The following is a 20,996-nucleotide window of genomic DNA, read 5'->3' on the forward strand; positions in this document are numbered from 1 at the left end:
AGGGCAGAACTGATGCCGATGTACGCGTTAGGACTGGCAAGGCCAGAGGAACATTCATCCAACTTAAGAACATCTGGAGTTCAAGGGACCTGGCCATCACAACAAAGATCCGGATCTTCAACACCAATGTAATGTCAGTTCAGCTGTACGGAGCCGAAACATGGAGAACCACTGTGCGCACCATAAACAAAATCCAAACCTTCATCAATAACTGCCTTAGACAAATACTCCGTATCCACTGGCCCGACACCATCAGTAACAAAGATCTGTGGCAAAGAACCAACCAGCGACCTGCTGAGGAAGAGATCATCAAAAGACGTTGGAGATGGATAGGACATACTCTCCGCAAACCCGCCTAAAATGTAACAAAGCAATCTTTGAAGTGGAACCCCCAAGCGGATGGGCTACACGTGGGGACAGCTGGAGAAGTTATCGCAGGACCGGGATGCTTGGAGAGCCCTTGTTGACGGCCTAAGCCCCAGTAGGGGTAAAAGGCGATGATGATGATGACTGTGCCAACTGCCAAGGCCTCTTCAAGAGGAAGTTTCTTTGGAAACACAATAAAGGGTGCACACTTGCACAGAAAAGCAAGAGAACGGGAAGAACCCGAATTCAAGCTCTCTGTGCAAATGCACAGCCAATTCAGAATAAGGTCAGCTCCAAAGTCTGGGAGATGGTTAACAACATGTTTCAAGATGAAATAGCCGACACAGTCAATAAGGACGGAGTCATCATTGCTCTCAGGGAGCAAATGTTCAATAAAAAAGGTTGAATGCAACAGGAGCCCACTAGGCAGACCCTAAGAGAGCTGGGAAGATTGGTTAAGGCAGGGCGCAAGGTCACTCCACTGACAAAGATCGAACAGTACGTCATGCCATCAAACATGGATCACTTAAACAAAGTAGTGAAAATAGTGGAAGGTTTTAATGAAGAACATTAAAAAAAATGTTCTTGAAACTTGGACACAGCCTAAAGAAAATTCGTCACCTGTGAAGCCGCTGGGAATAAAGAAAAAGCCAATTCCACAAAAGACTGTCAAATTTATAAAACACAATGGAATGATTTGGTCTCTGCCTCTGCATACCGATCCTTCGATGAAGCTAAATGGAATGCGGCCCAGCTCATTCCATTCACTGAAGATGTGAAGAAAATGCATCTCTATTTAGATGAGAAACAGAAAGGGGTACTCTCTGGTGATCAGCTATCAAAAACCTGGACCAAACTTGCACAGATAACTCTGACTCAGGTCATCTTGTTTAACTGACGCAGAGAGGGAGAGGTCCTAAAAATATGTTTTTGACAATGTTCTAATCCAGAACCAGTAGAGACCTCCATGATGATGTGGCACATGCCTTGTCAGACATCGAAAAAATGCTATGCAAATACTTCACACGCATTGAAATTCGTGGCAAAAGAGGAAGAAAGTTACCTGTGGTACTGACGCCGGCCGTAGTAGAGTCTCTTGAATTGCTTACGAAGCAGAGATCCGCATGTGGAGTGCTGGCAAACAATAAGTTCCTTTTTGCCAGGCCTGGTACAGTTAACCACTTGAGGGGTCAAACGCTATTCGTCTGTTCGCCCGAGTCTGGAGCCCAGCGACCAGACTCTCTCATCAACCAAATAGCGAAAGCAAGTGTCAACACTGTCAAAAGTGCTAAATCTCAATGACACAGCGCTAGATCAGCTAGCCGATTTCCTCGGCCATGATGTCCGGATCCAAAGGCAATATTATCACCTGCTAGAGGGAACTTTGTAACCAGCAAAAATTAGCAAGATCCTGATGGCATGCGAACAAGGACGCCTTGTGGAATTCAAAGGGAAGAGCCTTGAGGAAATCTCAATTGAGCCAAATGGTAAGATCCAGAGTTTAAGAACTGACTTATGTTATTTCGCCCAAAGATTGATAACTATTAATTAACTTTTCTGCTTACATTTTGTTGTGATGTTTATTTTTCATAAACAGTTGAGATCACTTCGACATCCCCCCATGCAGAATTGTAGGATGCAGATGAAGATCCTACACTGGGCGGATTTCCACTACCAGCCGGACCGCCGCTACAAGCCAGATCAACACTACCAGGTACCAACACCACCTCAAATTTGCCTGTCTTCGCCAAAGCCTAACTAATCAGGATATAATATGTAGCCCACCCATTTTGCCAAGAAGATTTTTTAAACTTTTGGTACATCCTGCTGCTATTGAAATATTATTCTAATGATTGTTTAGCTTTAAGCATTTTAACCATGCTAACGTGAATGGAAGAAGAAGTTGTCAGAGCATGGTGACAGCCAATATGCACAACTGAGCTCAAGAATATACCTACACAATGAAGAGGTAGGTCTGTCTCTGCTACAACCTGATATGATCCATGTTGTTGCCATGCTATAGGTCTTTCGTGAATGAAAGCCAGCTTCCACACTTAAATACATTCGGAATAGGCTACTGCTTGATACAAAACATGCAACTTTCACAGCCTACAACTTGATCATATTTCAAACAAATAGGCTACAATATAACTTTTTAGGCTAGCCTACTGTAGACTGGGCCTGCAGTGTTGTTTGAAAGACTTTGTGGGTAGTTCGCTAGTAGTATGTGTAATAATTCAATGTGCTATGGAATCATGCAAAACAGTAAACACGCTGCATTCGTCTGCATTCAGAGTTAAAGGAATCTGAAGGTGGCATTGGCACTATGGTGCGCTCTTGCGTTACTGGCGCATGTAGCCTAACTAGCCATATTAATTACTATTTTTTTGTTGTGATGTTTATTTTTTAGAAACTGGTGAGCCCTCATTAGAAATGGATGACGTAGAACATCCATCACCAGGTATTACCACCACCAAATATGACTGACTACGAGTGCTCCTCAGGGTATTAGTTGGCAGCCTGTAAGATCTGCTGAATTGTGCATGTGTTATGCTTCTTTTGAAAATGAGATTTGAGTTGAGATGTAACTCATCTGATGTCAGTATTGCCGTGTTCTTGAAGAAAGTAGTCTAAACCGGATCGCTTTTAACTCACTTTATTTGTTAAAGTATTTCGGTATGGTAACTATGAAGCAAAAGGAGGGGAATTGTATTTAACACACGCATGGAGCAACCCACGGCTGACCTATCTTCTAGCCACGGGGCTGCAAATGGGTTTATGCCCTGATCCTACTCCCGCTCCACGTTTGTATCAAGTAGGCGTGGCCTATGTGGTGACGTATTGGCTCCGGCTTCCGCACCTGTCTAAAGGTGCTGCCATCTGTGGCTGGAGTAGTTATTACAGCTTGTATGTTTGATCCTGCTCCCTTGTGGCTATGTGGGGTTGATGCAGCTTATATGTTTGATCCTGCTCCCATGTGGCTATGTGGGGGTATCTTATGTGCTAATCCCTCCTTGGTCATCTCAGATGACCATTCTATAACAGGGTATATGCAGGAATCATAGAGATGAATTTACTACTATTTCGTTATTTCTGGAAGAAAGTGGTCCAATCGGTCCAATCCTTGGTCGCTTTTAACTCACTTTATTTGTTAAAGTAGGCATGTTTCGTTATGGTAACTGAAGCTTAAGGGAGGGAATTGTATCTAACACGTGTGAGGGACAATATCGTGAGCTTCAAGCCCCGGGCTTAAGCGGTTACCTATAGGCTGTTACCCAATGTCAAGGAAGCATGCTCAACGGCCGCCCTTTTAAGGACGCTACGTCATAGAACGCCGACAAGCACTGTTCCAATGTTGAGGACACTCGAAAGCCGCGCCATTTTTGCGTCCTTTGTTTTTGAGAATTCCGAGATTTTTCAAGGATGCATCGCTGCATCCTAGACGAGCCAAAACTACCCACAATCCTCTGCATTAACTGGGCGGGTTCTTGAAAATGGCAGAGCAGTACACGTTCAAATGAAGTGAAGTTATATTCGTTTTCAGAAATATTTTGTGCCGAATTGCTTTTTATAGATTCATCATGTTAATGCAAATAATCAAGCCTAAAGACCTGTGCCACTTTTCAAACGTTTTTGCAACTTAATGATACGTTGCAATATTTTGCATGGACGTAGCTGGTGTTAAACACCACTGTCACCAATGTCAATTTACTCGCTCACAAGATTACATTATTTATGTATACCTATTTATGTTTGTGTTGAATCGTTTTTTTTAGGGTCAGCCCAGCAAACGGAGGCTTTTGTGCGCCGGGTGGCGCGCAAACATTTGTTTACCGGTGGAAGGGATAGTGCCACTATCCAATGTTGTAAAATTAATGCACAACCGATCATTTGCAATGTTTGTAATTAATAATTTTTAATGAACGTATATAATTGTATTTTATATGATATACTTATGTGTTCAAACCACTGGTAGATTGTAGGCATATATGAATGAATGAATCAGATCAGTTAAACAATATATCCAAATAAATACATGTTTATCATCTTTTTCTTTGTCTTTTCCCCCCTGCATAATAGTAATCAACCGTACTGTAAATGTGATGCATGAATTAAGTTCTCAGACAATTTCACTTAGTTTTATAAAAATTGAATGGATTTTCCTTTTAATAAAGACGATTCTATCAACCGCAACAAAGCTTTTGTGACTTCCCCAAAGAGGCTCCATGCGAAGGAGACATGACCGCATTCATAACAGACAAAAGTCAAATAAATATCGATCAGCTTGATTGCTGCCATGTTTTATTCATAAGCGCACATGTGTTTACAAGCGGACACGCAGTATAAAAAAGCGGAAGCGCTTCCACACTACCAAGTCGTTCCAAAGTCTGAACGTTACAAACGCTAGGAAGCACTCGAGCTAGCACTCTAGTCTCATCTCCATAGGACGCGACTAGCAAGGACGCGTCCTAGCAAGGCTGCAGCCTTCACTTTGGGATACAGCCAGTCTCTGTCCTCTCCCACTTGAATCACGCGCTATTGCCTCGGCTTCCTCACTTGTCTGAGGTGCTGCCTTCTATGGATGGAGTAGCTATTGCAGCCTTCAGTAAGGTCCTGCTCCCCTTGTGGCTATGTACAGTATTTACAGCTTTTATGTTCGGTCCTGCTACCTAATGGCTATGTAGGGGCAGCTTATGTGCTTAAAATACGTAACTATCCCTCCTTGGCCATCTCAGAATAATGCAGCAGCATTAATACACAGGACACTGCAGCACGTCAGTCTCCTCACAGCATTCAAACAACAAGTGAGCTTGGCCAGAAATGCCTTACAATACATATATTCAAATATATACAGACACACAAATTCAAATCCACCTGAAATCTATACACCACCGGCTAACTCATATTTTATATTAAAATAAAATACAACATTGGAGCAACATCAACATACCTGCATGAAATAAATGCACAAATAATGCAGCAGCATTAATACACAGGACACTGCAGCACGTCAGTCTGAAATGGCGGGAAACCAACAATGAACAGGCTGCAGTCACTGTGTGTGTATCCTCACAAGTGCTGCTAAACAGTGCGCTAGGTAAATAGTTTGCTAAAACACTCAAAACTCTTGCAAAACAAATACACAGGAACACATGAGCAACACCAACAAGCACAGAATCACACCATAACTCTATCTCACCGTTTACACTGGTTATTTTCTCTTTAAAGGTCCCATGACATGCTATTTTATGTATTCTTTAATATAGGTATTAGTGGGCAACTAACACAGTATTCAAAGACGTTCCCGAAATTCAGCCGTGGTGCAAAGTTACAGCCACTCCGAGCCAGTCGCACATTGAGCTTCCCCCAAATGCGCTGTTTTGGTGTCTGTGGCTATAATGCAAATGAGGAGGAGCGAGGCGGGTCAAGGAGGAGGGTGGGGGTGTGGCCCTGAGCAGCTTGCAGCCACGGTACCATGCGCTCTGTTTACAGTGGATGTATCGCAATGGCGAGGCGCACACAGCCTTTAGCCGTGTTCTGTAAATATTCTAGAACACACGGGAGTCCTGGAGCTCTATATCTAAATATTATCATATAGCCTACATAGATATCTATATCATATAATATATATTATTACGGCCAAAAGCTGTGTGAGCCGATATTATGAATCTCAAACGACTGCGTTGGGTTCTCCGACGTTCCTGGTTCTTCAACGTCCTCATCAATGTGAAGTAGACTGAACCGCGACAAGGAGGAGAAAGGGATCGTTGCCGGGCAGCGCTTAGGCACCTCCGCCTCCGGCGGTGGTTCCTCAGCGGGTCTCAAGCGGAAGACATTCGCCACCAACAATCCCATTCTCCTCCATGTCGTGGTTCATGTTCTTGGGGGAGTCAAAGCCAAAGTTCCTTCCCCCCAATTCATTCTCAACCTTGGCTGAGATAACCTCCAATACGAGTCTCGTTGTAGAAATACCAGAGACGAGAGTCTGACGTGTTATGCGCCATAACACCAAAAGCAGAACGGTTATCCAAATAACAAGGAAGTGTACAACACTTGCGTTACAGTCCTGGAGCTCTATATCTAAATAATATCATATAATACATAGAAATCTATATCATTTAATACATATTATCCCGGCCAAAAGCTGTGTGCGCCTCCAGACGATATTATGAATCACAAACGCCTTTGACGGGTTCTGCGACGTCTCTGGTTCTTCCACTTTCAAATGAACCTGAAGTCGACTGAACCGCACGCTGCCGGCTGCCCGCTGCCGGGCGATGGTGCCTCGCGGCAACCTGCGGCATGTCGCAGTTCATGTACTTCAGCGAGTCAAAGCCAAAGTTCCTTTCCCCCAATTCCTTCTCAACCATGGCTCAGATAACCCCCACAACAGTCTCGTTGTGGAAATACAAGACACGTCAAAGAACCCTCAAGAAACACTTGCGTTACAGTGTGTGTATTCACACACACACACACACACACACACACACGTGGCGCTCGCACGGTCGAGTCTCATTGGCAGGCCAACGTCTCTGGGCGGGCCAGGCAGAGTAAGGGGAAGAGCTGAGATTCTTGGTGACGTCCTAAATACAGACATTCCAAATCAGCGCACTTGAGCCGAGAGACGCCGAGATCGTTTAATGGCCTGTGGCATGTGCCACCGCGACCACTGACATACCATGGCATATGCCGTTCTGGAACGGTAACTGCCGTTCTGAAACGGTAACTGCCGTCGCGACCACTGACATACCATGGCATATGCCGTTCTGAAACGGTAACTACCGTTCTGAAACGGTAACTACCGTTCTGAAACGGTAATGCCATGGCATATGCCGTTCTGAAACGGTAACTACCGTTCTGAAACGGTAACTACCGTTCTGAAACGCTAACTACCGTTCTGAAACGGTAACTACCGTTCTGAAACGGTAATGCCATGGCATATGCCGTTCTGGAACGGTAACTGCCGTTCTGAAACGGTAACTACCGTTCTGAAACGGTAATGCCATGGCATATGCCTTTCTGGAACGGTAACTACCGTTCTGAAACGGTAACTGCCGTTCAGGTGGAACGGTAACTGCAGTTCCCAACAATGGTATGTGAGACCAGCATAACTCCTCCGTATAATTTCAAGACAGGTATTGCCATAAATGTAAAGGTATATATATTTGGTATTTATTGACACAATATCACAACATAACGCCGTAAATAAAGGGATTTACACGTTTCTCTCGTCCGTGCTGTTGTAAGGATATTTCCGGTCTGTTTGTTGTTGCTTTTGTAATGACAGATGCTTTTGAAAACAGCCGGACTTGCTCCGGTGACGGTAGTTATAGCCTAGCCTTCTAGGTGGCCATAGAGCTATAGTCTATTGCTTTGTTCCAATATCCATACTATCCACAGTCATTATACTTTATTTTAGTATGACTTATTTTTTATATAGTTTGAGTACGTAGTGCGTTGCAATTAAGATCAGGGCGAAAGGAAGTGTAGTGAAAGGACCCGGATGGTATACTCAAAACGGTCAAACCGATGAGTGTGGATTGATGTACACCTTTCGTGCTCCACGGCAGCGATCTTAGCTACGTAGCTGAAGAGGCGGAGCCAGGCTGAGCCAACGTCGGCGCATTTTCTTTAATAGGTCCATGCATTTTCCACGTATCCTGCATTAATGGAGTCATTTTGTAGTTTTAATAGCTTTATAACTACTATGTGTAAAGAGTTCAACGTTCAAAGCGAGATGTTTATTGCGGTTGCGATCGTAGTTTCCGGTTAGTGCACCAGAGCCAGGTCCCTATAGGGGTGGCACTGTAGGCTATGGCTAGACAGTCATCCATTTTTCCACTCGTGTTTTATCAAGATGTTCTAGTAGCGTAGCCTATAATAAAGCCTACTGTATGACTGCTTCAGCTCATAACTATTCAATAGGCCAAATATTAAGTTTTGCATTTGTTCTTATTGGTGTTTAACCAAATAATTTAAGTAGGCCTATAGGTTCCTATCATTTAACCCTGATCCAGTGTCATAAACCTTTCTATATCGACATGATCCAGTGGTATCATGGCATACAGGCCAAAAGTTTTTCCGCTGGCAAGCCAATTATGTTAATCGGAAGTTCCATTTCCTACTGGCACCTACCGTTTTTCCGCTGGCATGCCACTCATGGAAAATGGTAATTACCAGTTTCTACTGGCACCTACCGTTTTTCCGCTGGCATGCCACTCACTGGCACCTAATGGATGACTGTCTAGCCATAGCCTACAGTGCCACCCCTATAGGGACCTGGCTCTGGTGCACTAACCGGTGCACTAACCACTGGCACCTACCGTTTTTCCGCTGGCATGCCACTCATGGAAAATGGTAATTACCAGTTTCTACTGGCACCTACCGTTTTTCCGCTGGCATGCCACTCATGGAAAATGGTAATTACCAGTTTCTACTGGCACCTACCGTTTTTATAAGAATGATTGTGTAGCTGTGAATCATGAGTGGTATGTGTGTATGAACGGGCAAATACCACAGGAAAGGAATATCTACTGGCAAACGGTAGGTGCCAGTAGAAACTGGTAATTACCATTTTCCATGAGTGGCATGCCAGCAGAAAAACGATAGGTGCCAGTAGAAACTGGTAATACCATTTTACATGAGTGGCATGCCAGCGGAAAAACGGTAGGTGCCAGTAGAAACTGGTAATACCATTTTACATGAGTGGCATGCCAGCGGAAAAACGGTAGGTGCCAGTAGAAACTGGTAATTACCATTTTCCATGAGTGGCATGCCAGCGGAAAAACGGTAGGTGCCAGTAGAAACTGGTAATACCATTTTACATGAGTGGCATGCCAGCGGAAAAACGGTAGGTGCCAGTAGAAACTGGTAATTACCATTTTCCATGAGTGGCATGCCAGCGGAAAAACGGTAGGTGCCAGTAGAAACTGGTAATACCATTTTACATGAGTGGCATGCCAGCGGAAAAACGGTAGGTGCCAGTAGAAACTGGTAATTACCATTTTCCATGAGTGGCTTGCCAGCGGAAAAACTTTTGGCCTGTATGCCATGATACCACTGGATCATGTCGATATATAAAGGTTTATGACACTGGATCATGTCGATATAGAAAGGTTTATGACACTGGATCAGGGTTAAATGATAGGAACCTATAGGCCTACTTAAAATATTTGGTTAAACACCAATAAGAACAAATGCAAAACTTAATATTTGGCCTATTGAATAGTTATGAGCTGAAGCAGTCATACAGTAGGCTTTATTATAGGCTACGCTACTAGAACATCTTGATAAAACACGAGTGGAAAAATGGACGACTGTCTAGCCATAGCCTACAGTGCCACCCCTATAGGGACCTGGCTCTGGTGCACTAACCGGAAACTACGATCGCAACCGCAATAAACATCTCGCTTTGAACGGTGAACTCTTTACACATAGTAGTTATAAAGCTATTAAAACTACAAAATGACTCCATTAATGCAGGATACGTGGAAAATGCATGGACCTATTAAAGAAAATGCGCCGACGTTGGCTCAGCCTGGTTCCGCCTCTTCAGCTACGTAGCTAAGATCGCTGCCGTGGAGCGCGAAAGGTGTACATCAATCCACACTCATCGGTTTGACCGTTTTGAGTATACCATCCGGGTCCTTTCACTACACTTCCTTTCGCCCTGATCTTAATTGCAGCGCACTACGTACTCAAACTATATAAAAAATAAGTCATACTAAAATAAAGTATAATGACTGCGGATAGTATGGATATTGGAACAAAGCAATAGACTATAGCTCTATGGCCACCTAGAAGGCTAGATTATAACTACCGTCACCGGAGCAAGTCCGGCTGTTTTCAAAAGCATCTGTCATTACAAAAGCAACAACAAACAGACCGGAAATATCCTTACAACAGCACGGACGAGAGAAACGTGCCACCGCGACCACTGACATACCATGGCATATGCCGTTCTGGAACGGTAACTGCCGTTCTGAAACGGTAACTGCCGTCGCGACCACTGACATACCATGGCATATGCCGTTCTGAAACGGTAACTACCGTTCTGAAACGGTAACTACCGTTCTGAAACGGTAATGCCATGGCATATGCCGTTCTGAAACGGTAACTACCGTTCTGAAACGGTAACTACCGTTCTGAAACGCTAACTACCGTTCTGAAACGGTAACTACCGTTCTGAAACGGTAATGCCATGGCATATGCCGTTCTGGAACGGTAACTGCCGTTCTGAAACGGTAACTACCGTTCTGAAACGGTAATGCCATGGCATATGCCTTTCTGGAACGGTAACTACCGTTCTGAAACGGTAACTGCCGTTCAGGTGGAACGGTAACTGCAGTTCCCAACAATGGTATGTGAGACCAGCATAACTCCTCCGTATAATTTCAAGACAGGTATTGCCATAAATGTAAAGGTATATATATTTGGTATTTATTGACACAATATCACAACATAACGCCGTAAATAAAGGGATTTACACGTTTCTCTCGTCCGTGCTGTTGTAAGGATATTTCCGGTCTGTTTGTTGTTGCTTTTGTAATGACAGATGCTTTTGAAAACAGCCGGACTTGCTCCGGTGACGGTAGTTATAGCCTAGCCTTCTAGGTGGCCATAGAGCTATAGTCTATTGCTTTGTTCCAATATCCATACTATCCACAGTCATTATACTTTATTTTAGTATGACTTATTTTTTATATAGTTTGAGTACGTAGTGCGTTGCAATTAAGATCAGGGCGAAAGGAAGTGTAGTGAAAGGACCCGGATGGTATACTCAAAACGGTCAAACCGATGAGTGTGGATTGATGTACACCTTTCGTGCTCCACGGCAGCGATCTTAGCTACGTAGCTGAAGAGGCGGAGCCAGGCTGAGCCAACGTCGGCGCATTTTCTTTAATAGGTCCATGCATTTTCCACGTATCCTGCATTAATGGAGTCATTTTGTAGTTTTAATAGCTTTATAACTACTATGTGTAAAGAGTTCAACGTTCAAAGCGAGATGTTTATTGCGGTTGCGATCGTAGTTTCCGGTTAGTGCACCAGAGCCAGGTCCCTATAGGGGTGGCACTGTAGGCTATGGCTAGACAGTCATCCATTTTTCCACTCGTGTTTTATCAAGATGTTCTAGTAGCGTAGCCTATAATAAAGCCTACTGTATGACTGCTTCAGCTCATAACTATTCAATAGGCCAAATATTAAGTTTTGCATTTGTTCTTATTGGTGTTTAACCAAATAATTTAAGTAGGCCTATAGGTTCCTATCATTTAACCCTGATCCAGTGTCATAAACCTTTCTATATCGACATGATCCAGTGGTATCATGGCATACAGGCCAAAAGTTTTTCCGCTGGCAAGCCAATTATGTTAATCGGAAGTTCCATTTCCTACTGGCACCTACCGTTTTTCCGCTGGCATGCCACTCATGGAAAATGGTAATTACCAGTTTCTACTGGCACCTACCGTTTTTCCGCTGGCATGCCACTCACTGGCACCTAATGGATGACTGTCTAGCCATAGCCTACAGTGCCACCCCTATAGGGACCTGGCTCTGGTGCACTAACCGGTGCACTAACCACTGGCACCTACCGTTTTTCCGCTGGCATGCCACTCATGGAAAATGGTAATTACCAGTTTCTACTGGCACCTACCGTTTTTCCGCTGGCATGCCACTCATGGAAAATGGTAATTACCAGTTTCTACTGGCACCTACCGTTTTTATAAGAATGATTGTGTAGCTGTGAATCATGAGTGGTATGTGTGTATGAACGGGCAAATACCACAGGAAAGGAATATCTACTGGCAAACGGTAGGTGCCAGTAGAAACTGGTAATTACCATTTTCCATGAGTGGCATGCCAGCAGAAAAACGATAGGTGCCAGTAGAAACTGGTAATACCATTTTACATGAGTGGCATGCCAGCGGAAAAACGGTAGGTGCCAGTAGAAACTGGTAATACCATTTTACATGAGTGGCATGCCAGCGGAAAAACGGTAGGTGCCAGTAGAAACTGGTAATTACCATTTTCCATGAGTGGCATGCCAGCGGAAAAAACGGTAGGTGCCAGTAGAAACTGGTAATACCATTTTACATGAGTGGCATGCCAGCGGAAAAACGGTAGGTGCCAGTAGAAACTGGTAATTACCATTTTCCATGAGTGGCATGCCAGCGGAAAAACGGTAGGTGCCAGTAGAAACTGGTAATACCATTTTACATGAGTGGCATGCCAGCGGAAAAACGGTAGGTGCCAGTAGAAACTGGTAATTACCATTTTCCATGAGTGGCTTGCCAGCGGAAAAACTTTTGGCCTGTATGCCATGATACCACTGGATCATGTCGATATATAAAGGTTTATGACACTGGATCATGTCGATATAGAAAGGTTTATGACACTGGATCAGGGTTAAATGATAGGAACCTATAGGCCTACTTAAAATATTTGGTTAAACACCAATAAGAACAAATGCAAAACTTAATATTTGGCCTATTGAATAGTTATGAGCTGAAGCAGTCATACAGTAGGCTTTATTATAGGCTACGCTACTAGAACATCTTGATAAAACACGAGTGGAAAAATGGACGACTGTCTAGCCATAGCCTACAGTGCCACCCCTATAGGGACCTGGCTCTGGTGCACTAACCGGAAACTACGATCGCAACCGCAATAAACATCTCGCTTTGAACGGTGAACTCTTTACACATAGTAGTTATAAAGCTATTAAAACTACAAAATGACTCCATTAATGCAGGATACGTGGAAAATGCATGGACCTATTAAAGAAAATGCGCCGACGTTGGCTCAGCCTGGTTCCGCCTCTTCAGCTACGTAGCTAAGATCGCTGCCGTGGAGCGCGAAAGGTGTACATCAATCCACACTCATCGGTTTGACCGTTTTGAGTATACCATCCGGGTCCTTTCACTACACTTCCTTTCGCCCTGATCTTAATTGCAGCGCACTACGTACTCAAACTATATAAAAAATAAGTCATACTAAAATAAAGTATAATGACTGCGGATAGTATGGATATTGGAACAAAGCAATAGACTATAGCTCTATGGCCACCTAGAAGGCTAGATTATAACTACCGTCACCGGAGCAAGTCCGGCTGTTTTCAAAAGCATCTGTCATTACAAAAGCAACAACAAACAGATCGGAAATATCCTTACAACAGCACGGACGAGAGAAACGTGTAAATCCCTTTATTTACGGCGTTATGTTGTGATATTGTGTCAATAAATACCAAATATATATACCTTTACATTTATGGCAGTACCTGTCTTGAAATTATACGGAGGAGTTATGCTGGTCTCACATACCATTGTTGGGAACTGCAGTTACCGTTCCACCTGAACGGCAGTTACCGTTTCAGAACGGTAGTTACCGTTCCAGAAAGGCATATGCCATGGCATTACCGTTTCAGAACGGTAGTTACCGTTTCAGAATGGTAGTTACCGTTTCAGAACGGCAGTTACCGTTCCAGAACGGCATATGCCATGGTATGTCAGTGGTCGCGACGGCAGTTACCGTTTCAGAACGGCAGTTACCGTTCCAGAACGGCATATGCCATGGTATGTCTGTGGTCGCGACGGCAGTTACCGTTTCAGAACGGTAGTTACCGTTTCAGAATGGTAGTTACCGTTCCAGAACGGCATATGCCATGGTATGTCAGTGGTCGCGACGGCAGTTACCGTTTCAGAACGGCAGTTACCGTTTCAGAACGGCAGTTACCGTTCCAGAACGGCATATGCCATGGTATGTCAGTGGTCGCGGTGGCACATGCCACAGGCCAATAAACGATCTCGGCCCTACTGCTTGAGCCTCCGTTTTTTCAAAGGCGAGCAGAACAGCTAGTGCTCGTTTTACACCAAACGCAAGTTTTAGCCACTGGGGGACCATAGGCAGGCTAGGGGAACTCATATTTATGTTAGAAAACCTCATAAAGTGAGATTTTCATGTCATGGGACCTTTAATGTAATGGTTATAAATGTGTTGCAGTAAATAAGTAAAAAAATGCTTCAAAATGCAAAAACAGACTTTTCACTCTATTATTATCTGTTACCCATTGCTCCACCCTTTTCAGGTATATAAAGATGCTGGTAAAATATGTTTTTGGTTATTCCCATGTTTATCTAAAAAATGCATTATTGTTTATTTGCTACAACATTATTATGATGATTTAAATTAGGAAAGTTGTGGCAGTGTTGCTTTATTTCACCTCATTTTGAGTTCAATCTCGAGTCTAGATGGTGTTTTGTTTTGCCTCGTTCAGCCTGTAGGGGAATAGCGTGCTTTGCCGTTTCCTCGGTCATTTCAACTTTGGAATTCAACTTCAAGTTCTTTCTATACAGGTACGAACAGTGGTTTTGTAACTGTTTATGTATTTATGGAACATGCCGAGAGTGTTATAGCAGTGCATCGAAAGTTTGAAAAAGTAGTTGGTTTGAAAACGGAGGAGTCGCTCTGCCATAGCGTGCTTGCTAGCATCATCACACGGGCATTGCCAAGTCTTTAAAGGGCCGCTTCTGTTTGGCCTGCTCCTTGCCCTGCTTCTTTCCGGCCCAGTTCAGTCCTGAAGCCAGTTTGTTGGTCAACAAATTGGCCATCATCCGGCGGACCCTCACCTCTAGGGTAGTCCCTCCAATAATGGCGAGACGGGCAGTCTGGCAAAGTATAACAAATTTGCAGGGTTAACACACGCAGACTGGAATCACATTTGCTCATGCCAACATATTCAGACTGTGCAGATTATATTTTTTTTCAGTCTGATTATAACTTGGAATCAGGGCTCTACAGTGCGCCCATTTCACTCGCATTTGCGAGTGAATATTTCGGCGTGCGAACGAGAAAAACAAAACAGGAGCACTCGTGCGAGTGACTTCTCCACAGCACACTATACTGTGCGTTCACACCAAACGCAAAGGGTCAAAACGATTCCATACAAAGCAGCGATTCCATTTTTGCCCGGCACGGGCGAGCGCGTTAATGTGGATTTCCGGTGGATTTGCAGCACGCCACTTTTGCTCGAGTTGAAATATTAAACTTTGCCGCGACATTCGCGTGATGACAGCCAACCAGCGTTCAACAGCGTGGTCACTGAGTGACGTGTGTAACGTAACAGCCAATCAGTTTTCAACCGGCAAACCGTTCCCTGCAGTGCAGTCCGGGGTGAACCGCAGCATGGAGGAGAAAGTGATTGTTGCCGTTTGCGACTCCCGAGCTCTATATAGAATAGTATATGATATAATATAATTGTATTGCATATATAATATCACGGCCAAAAGCTCTGTGCGCCTCTGGATGGACGTAGCGCGGGGAGCGCTACAGGAGGGTTTAGCGGGTTTGTTTACCTACGTTGCTATGGTTACCAATCTTGTGTGTTCCAACGTTTATTAAGTATCTAAATCGCTGTCTGATCAATACTTAATTCACTGCCTTTTCCGTGGTCATTACAATATTATGAATATACTGCGTGGAGAAAGTTAATGCTGTTACTGTAGTCGATAAAGTCTACAAATTCAACACCTGACTGGTTGAAGGATTTCGGGTGGCTAGTTTATGATCTGTTTATAACGGGAACCCTAATCTGGAAAGCGATGCTGTGGTGAAACACATCGAGTCCACTTGGCATTCTCGCTGTCCCGATTTCTATATAAATCGCACCCAGTCCCAGCCCAATAACCCCCGGTACGGTGGAAGCAGAAATTGGTGCTGTTTTGTGTAGCCTAAATTGAATCTTGTCTATTTATTTGTCTTAATTTTGCTTTAGTAAATTCGTCCTGTTGGTGTGTGCAATTTCTGCACGCTAATAAATGTTCTAAACAAAAACCTATTGTGCCCCTATTTTTTTTTCCTGTGCTCCTAAGTTCTTTAACTTAGGGGCACGAGTGCTCCTGAAAAAAAATGTTAGTGTAGAGCCCTGCTTGGATTGATAAAGTCTTACTGAAACAACAACAGTTTTTAGGATATATTGAAGTGTGAAATGCTGACTGAGGCTTTTGGCATACTAATGTGGATGTGGAATGACTGAGACTAAGGTTCAATACAAATTACTTCATGTGTCTACTGTCATAACTGTCAGTTTAAGGAAAATGTTGCATATCAATGAAGTTTTCTGACCGAAGAATGATGTAGCTATTAAACAACTACAATTTTTTGGCGGTTTGGTCCATTTTTCAGTGTCTCCTCCGCACGGTCCAGGGCCTCCAAGGTGTGGAGGGGCAGCTCCAAGGGCTCCAAGGAGGCCAGACCCACAGAGTCAGTGGCCCTCATTTATCAAACAAACGTAGAAATGAGCGCAAATCTGAACGCATGATTCATCTTACGATATGACCCACGTGAGATTCACGAAACTTTCGTATCACACCAATCCCAGCGTACGAAGGATCTTGGTGTTGATAAATTCGGCGGCTGAGATCGATCGTAATTAATGTAACACGCCCATATAAAAGCACGTCTTCAGAAGTCTCGCCCCTAACTTTTACGACATGGAGAAATGTCCAACGGTAAAAAAAGAGAGGAATTTTCGGAATAAAATAACCGAAAGTTATTTTATTCCGAATAAGGTGAAGAAAAAATGGTCCGACATGAAGCTCAGCACCAAAAAACGTGTTGCAGCTGTGAAGCGGGCCAGTTTAAATAGTGGCCAGGGATCTCTGGGCATCGGGTCATCTGGCTGCAGGTCGGCAAATGGCACCCGATTTGCCAGCGCAATATTATGCAGAACCCCACATGCTAAAATAATATTGCAGGTCTTTTCTGGGCTGTAGAGCAACGTTCCCCCCGCTGACCCGATGGACATCCACCTGCCCTTGAGTAGGCCTATACATCGCTCCATTGTTGCCCTTGTGCGCGTGAGCGCTGTTGAAGTTGCGCTCCTGATCCGTGTTCGGATGAGCCAGAGGAGTTATTAGGTACTCGTTCAGGCCATAGCCTTTGTCACCTAGATGAATCACATCAAACTTTTAGTGCGATGTCTTAAACGTTTTTCAAGAGAACTGCAGCGTAACTCACCGAGGAGATGACTCTGACCATGTAGTGCGCCCTGATGTAGACGATGCCCAACGTTGCTATTTTGGAAAATAAAAGAATCGTGCGTGCCCCCAGTCCATCGGGCTACCATGTTCAGGATTGACATTCTGGCATCGCAAATAATCTGAACATTAACTGAATGGTAGCTTTTGCGGTTGATGTACGCGTAATCATTAATAGATGGTGGCTTCATACGCACATGGGTACAATCAACCGCACCAATCACATTTGGAAACCTAGCAATAGCATAAAAATCCCGTTTGATTCCAGTTTGCTGATCGTTATTATATGGGAATTTAATATAACGTTCGGAGAGGGACATTATAGCTGCCAAAACTGCTGGCATGGTTCGGCTAATAGTTGGCTGGGAAATACCAGACCTGTCCCTGATCTCCCGCTGAAAGCTCCCGGTGGCCAAAAACCCCAAGGTAGAGCACAGGTATTGCGTTTGATCGCCTATTCTCGCCTTAACTGTGGCTCCAAAGCATTGCATAGCTCCATCAGGAGATGCCTTGGGAGACGAAAACGACTCGAGCCATTAATCGCTCTCCATAAAAAAAATCGGCGCGGTCTCGAAAACTCTCGTCTTAGACGTGCGTTGAGGTCCTCTAATAACAGCCAGATCTGCCATCGCTGAGACTCGACCACCAATTTGGCAAAGCTCCTGTTAATATAGACAGCTGAATAAACATTTCACCTGTCACATTCTAATTATATTCATAGCAATACTGTTTTTAATTAGGCCTGACTTGATTGTAATTGCTTGAACGGCTGGGCTAATTCCAATTTATTTAGTAATTAATACAGCACTATTCATCAGGGAAATACCCGTATATTGCGCCAAAAAAACTTCCGTACACAAGCTCAGACCTGACGTGAGATTTCATCGCAGCCTGCGCTCACGATCAAATTGATAAATGCCAAGCTCAACGTTGAAATGAGCGTACGTCCATTTTACGCACGTTTTCTGTCGTACGCTCGTTTGATAAATGAGGGCCAGTCTGTCCACACTTGCAGGAGTGGACGTATTGCCTGAATTCCTCCCGCAGGTCCTTCACCTCCTTGGACAACTCCGTCACCGCAGTCAGAAGTTTCTGCATAGCCACATCTATTGACAAAGAAAATAATAACATTTGAATGCCTTTTACTTAAAAATTTCAGAAAGTGTTGAACAATTTTTGAAGAGTTATGTATATATTTAAGCAATGCCATTGGTTCCAGCTAATAGTTAATAGATGGTACATCCTTCAATGATTCAAAGAATTTAGGAAAGATTTACACATGAATGAAAGCCTAGAAATAGCCTTAGAACATAACATTCCTGTACGTACATTCTGGCAGTGCCTGGAGAATCTGTAACAAGTATGAAGAGAGAAATTAAACCATTTGACTGGATATACTGCATTTGTTTTGAATGTTTGAATTGACATGAATTACTTATTTTTAAAAACATACCTTCAGGAGATGGCCTCTGGAATTGAGGCATTGGACCGAGTGGAGGGTAGGCCAAATCATCTCTGGGAACGATGCTGGGATAGGGACATTGGGGTAAGTCGACTTAGGGAAATTGGGGCGTTGGAGGCTATAATACATCCTTGGAGGTGATGGTTGGCTGTCCTGACTGGCTTGTTGGGTTGCTGGTTTGTCTGAAGAAAAAAAAGATGTGGGGGGCCGGGAAAGGTGGTTAGGGGCTGATATGTGCGTAATAGACAGACAGACAGACAGACAGATAGACAAACAGACAGAGGCTAACTATACCTGGAAATAACACTTATGGGGCTTGGGCGAATCTGCTCACATCCTGGGGCTCCTCATCCGAATGATAAATTGTATTTGGTCTAAAAGTAAACAAGGGAGCAATTAAATGTTAACAAATTGTTAAATTGCACATGTCAACAGCAAATGGTTGAAACCGCTTATATGTTTGCTTTGGACAAAAGCATCTGTCAAATATAAACAAATTTGTGCAACTGGAAATTGGACATTCATTATTACCTTCTTTTTCTTTTTAGGCCATGGTGGCTCTCCCCCTCAGACTGTATGTCGGTGGTGTCACAATCTTGATTAATATATCGGTCCAGGCTCCTCGCTGCCTCATCATGAGTATCTACAAACACAGAATAACAAGTACAGTGAAGAGAAATATTGTCAGGCAGGGGTATGATTCTGATTGTCAAAAGCAAATTTGAGAACACCCACCACGAGTTATGAGGAGACGGATTGGATACGTGTGCCATCCATCTCCAGGCTGTTCCCGCTTCAGGATGGCTGCATTCAGCCTAATGGAGTCCTTAGGAGGGTATGGGGGCCAGAAGACCCCTTCAATTATCCCCTTCAATCCATGTGTTTGGCACAATTTCGGTTGCACCACTGCTGAACTTTATAATGCACCACTGGGCCATTTCTTTCTTTGAGCTAGGGGATTTCAAAGACTGTATAGAACACAAAGCACACCAAAATTAACTTGTGAACTGATGAACTGATAAACCGATGAACAGATGAACTAACTGCATGAACTGATTATATGAACTGATGTGGACATTTTGGACATTTTAATCTGTATGAATGATGGGAATGGCGAAGAACTGTAATTTGTCAGGGTGAAGTATGGGGGCCTGCCCGTAATTCCGACGCCTCATTGTTCCGACGTCTCAATGTTCCGAAATATTTCTCATTAGATCGACATGCCACCATGCCGACGGTTCAATGTTCCAAAAACAGAACCCATTGGTCTGAAGGTCCGTTTGTCCGACTTTTCAAAAAGGAGGCGAATTAGGTCGACGGTTCAATATGCCGAATAGGCCTACATATAGAGTTTTATACCTCGCTCTCTCTCACTCTCTCTCCAAAATACAACATAGGCCTACATATCACGTTCATGATGAATATTGGAGAGCAAAGTGACAACTCTTCACTTCATTTTGACAGGGTGTTTCAGCCCCATGGACAGAGAGCGTAGGTCTAATTCTCAACACGGGCATGAACCCACACACACACACACACACACACACACACACACACACACACAAAAACACTTGACTAAGTACACGGTATGAGGTATAAGTTTGACTAAATCAATACCAGTGAAATTATTTAGGCTTAAAGCCCACTGTAAACTAGGGCTGTCAAAATTGCTCAAAAATGACATTCGAATGTTCGTTTGGAAAAAAATCACGAATTCGAACTATTCGAATATCTGGTTGCCTATTTTACGCAGTTGCCGTCAATATGTCAATAATGCGACAAAACCAGTGCTTAATTTGAGGGGGAGCAAGGGGGAGCGCGCTCCGGAAGCTCTGACGTGCACTCCGCCAGCTCCGCCACGAGCAGTATAAAAAAAAAATGCGCTGCGTAGCGGTTATCAATGAAGTACGACATAACATTGTGTGGGGAATAGGTACTTTGGCGCCCCGTGCTGCAGGAGTACAAATTAAGCACTGGACAAAACCATGGTTCAAATTAGTGGGATATATATATATCCTATAAACAGCCCAGTAACGTGGAGGGCTAATCATGAAAAGCCACAACTTTGTATCGCTTGCATTTCACCACCACACCTGCAAGCGCGCAAACTATAGTAATCTGAAGAAGACGCCCGC

This window comes from Gadus morhua, chromosome 15 (assembly GCF_902167405.1).
Source record: "Gadus morhua chromosome 15, gadMor3.0, whole genome shotgun sequence".
NCBI lineage: Eukaryota > Metazoa > Chordata > Actinopteri > Gadiformes > Gadidae > Gadus > Gadus morhua.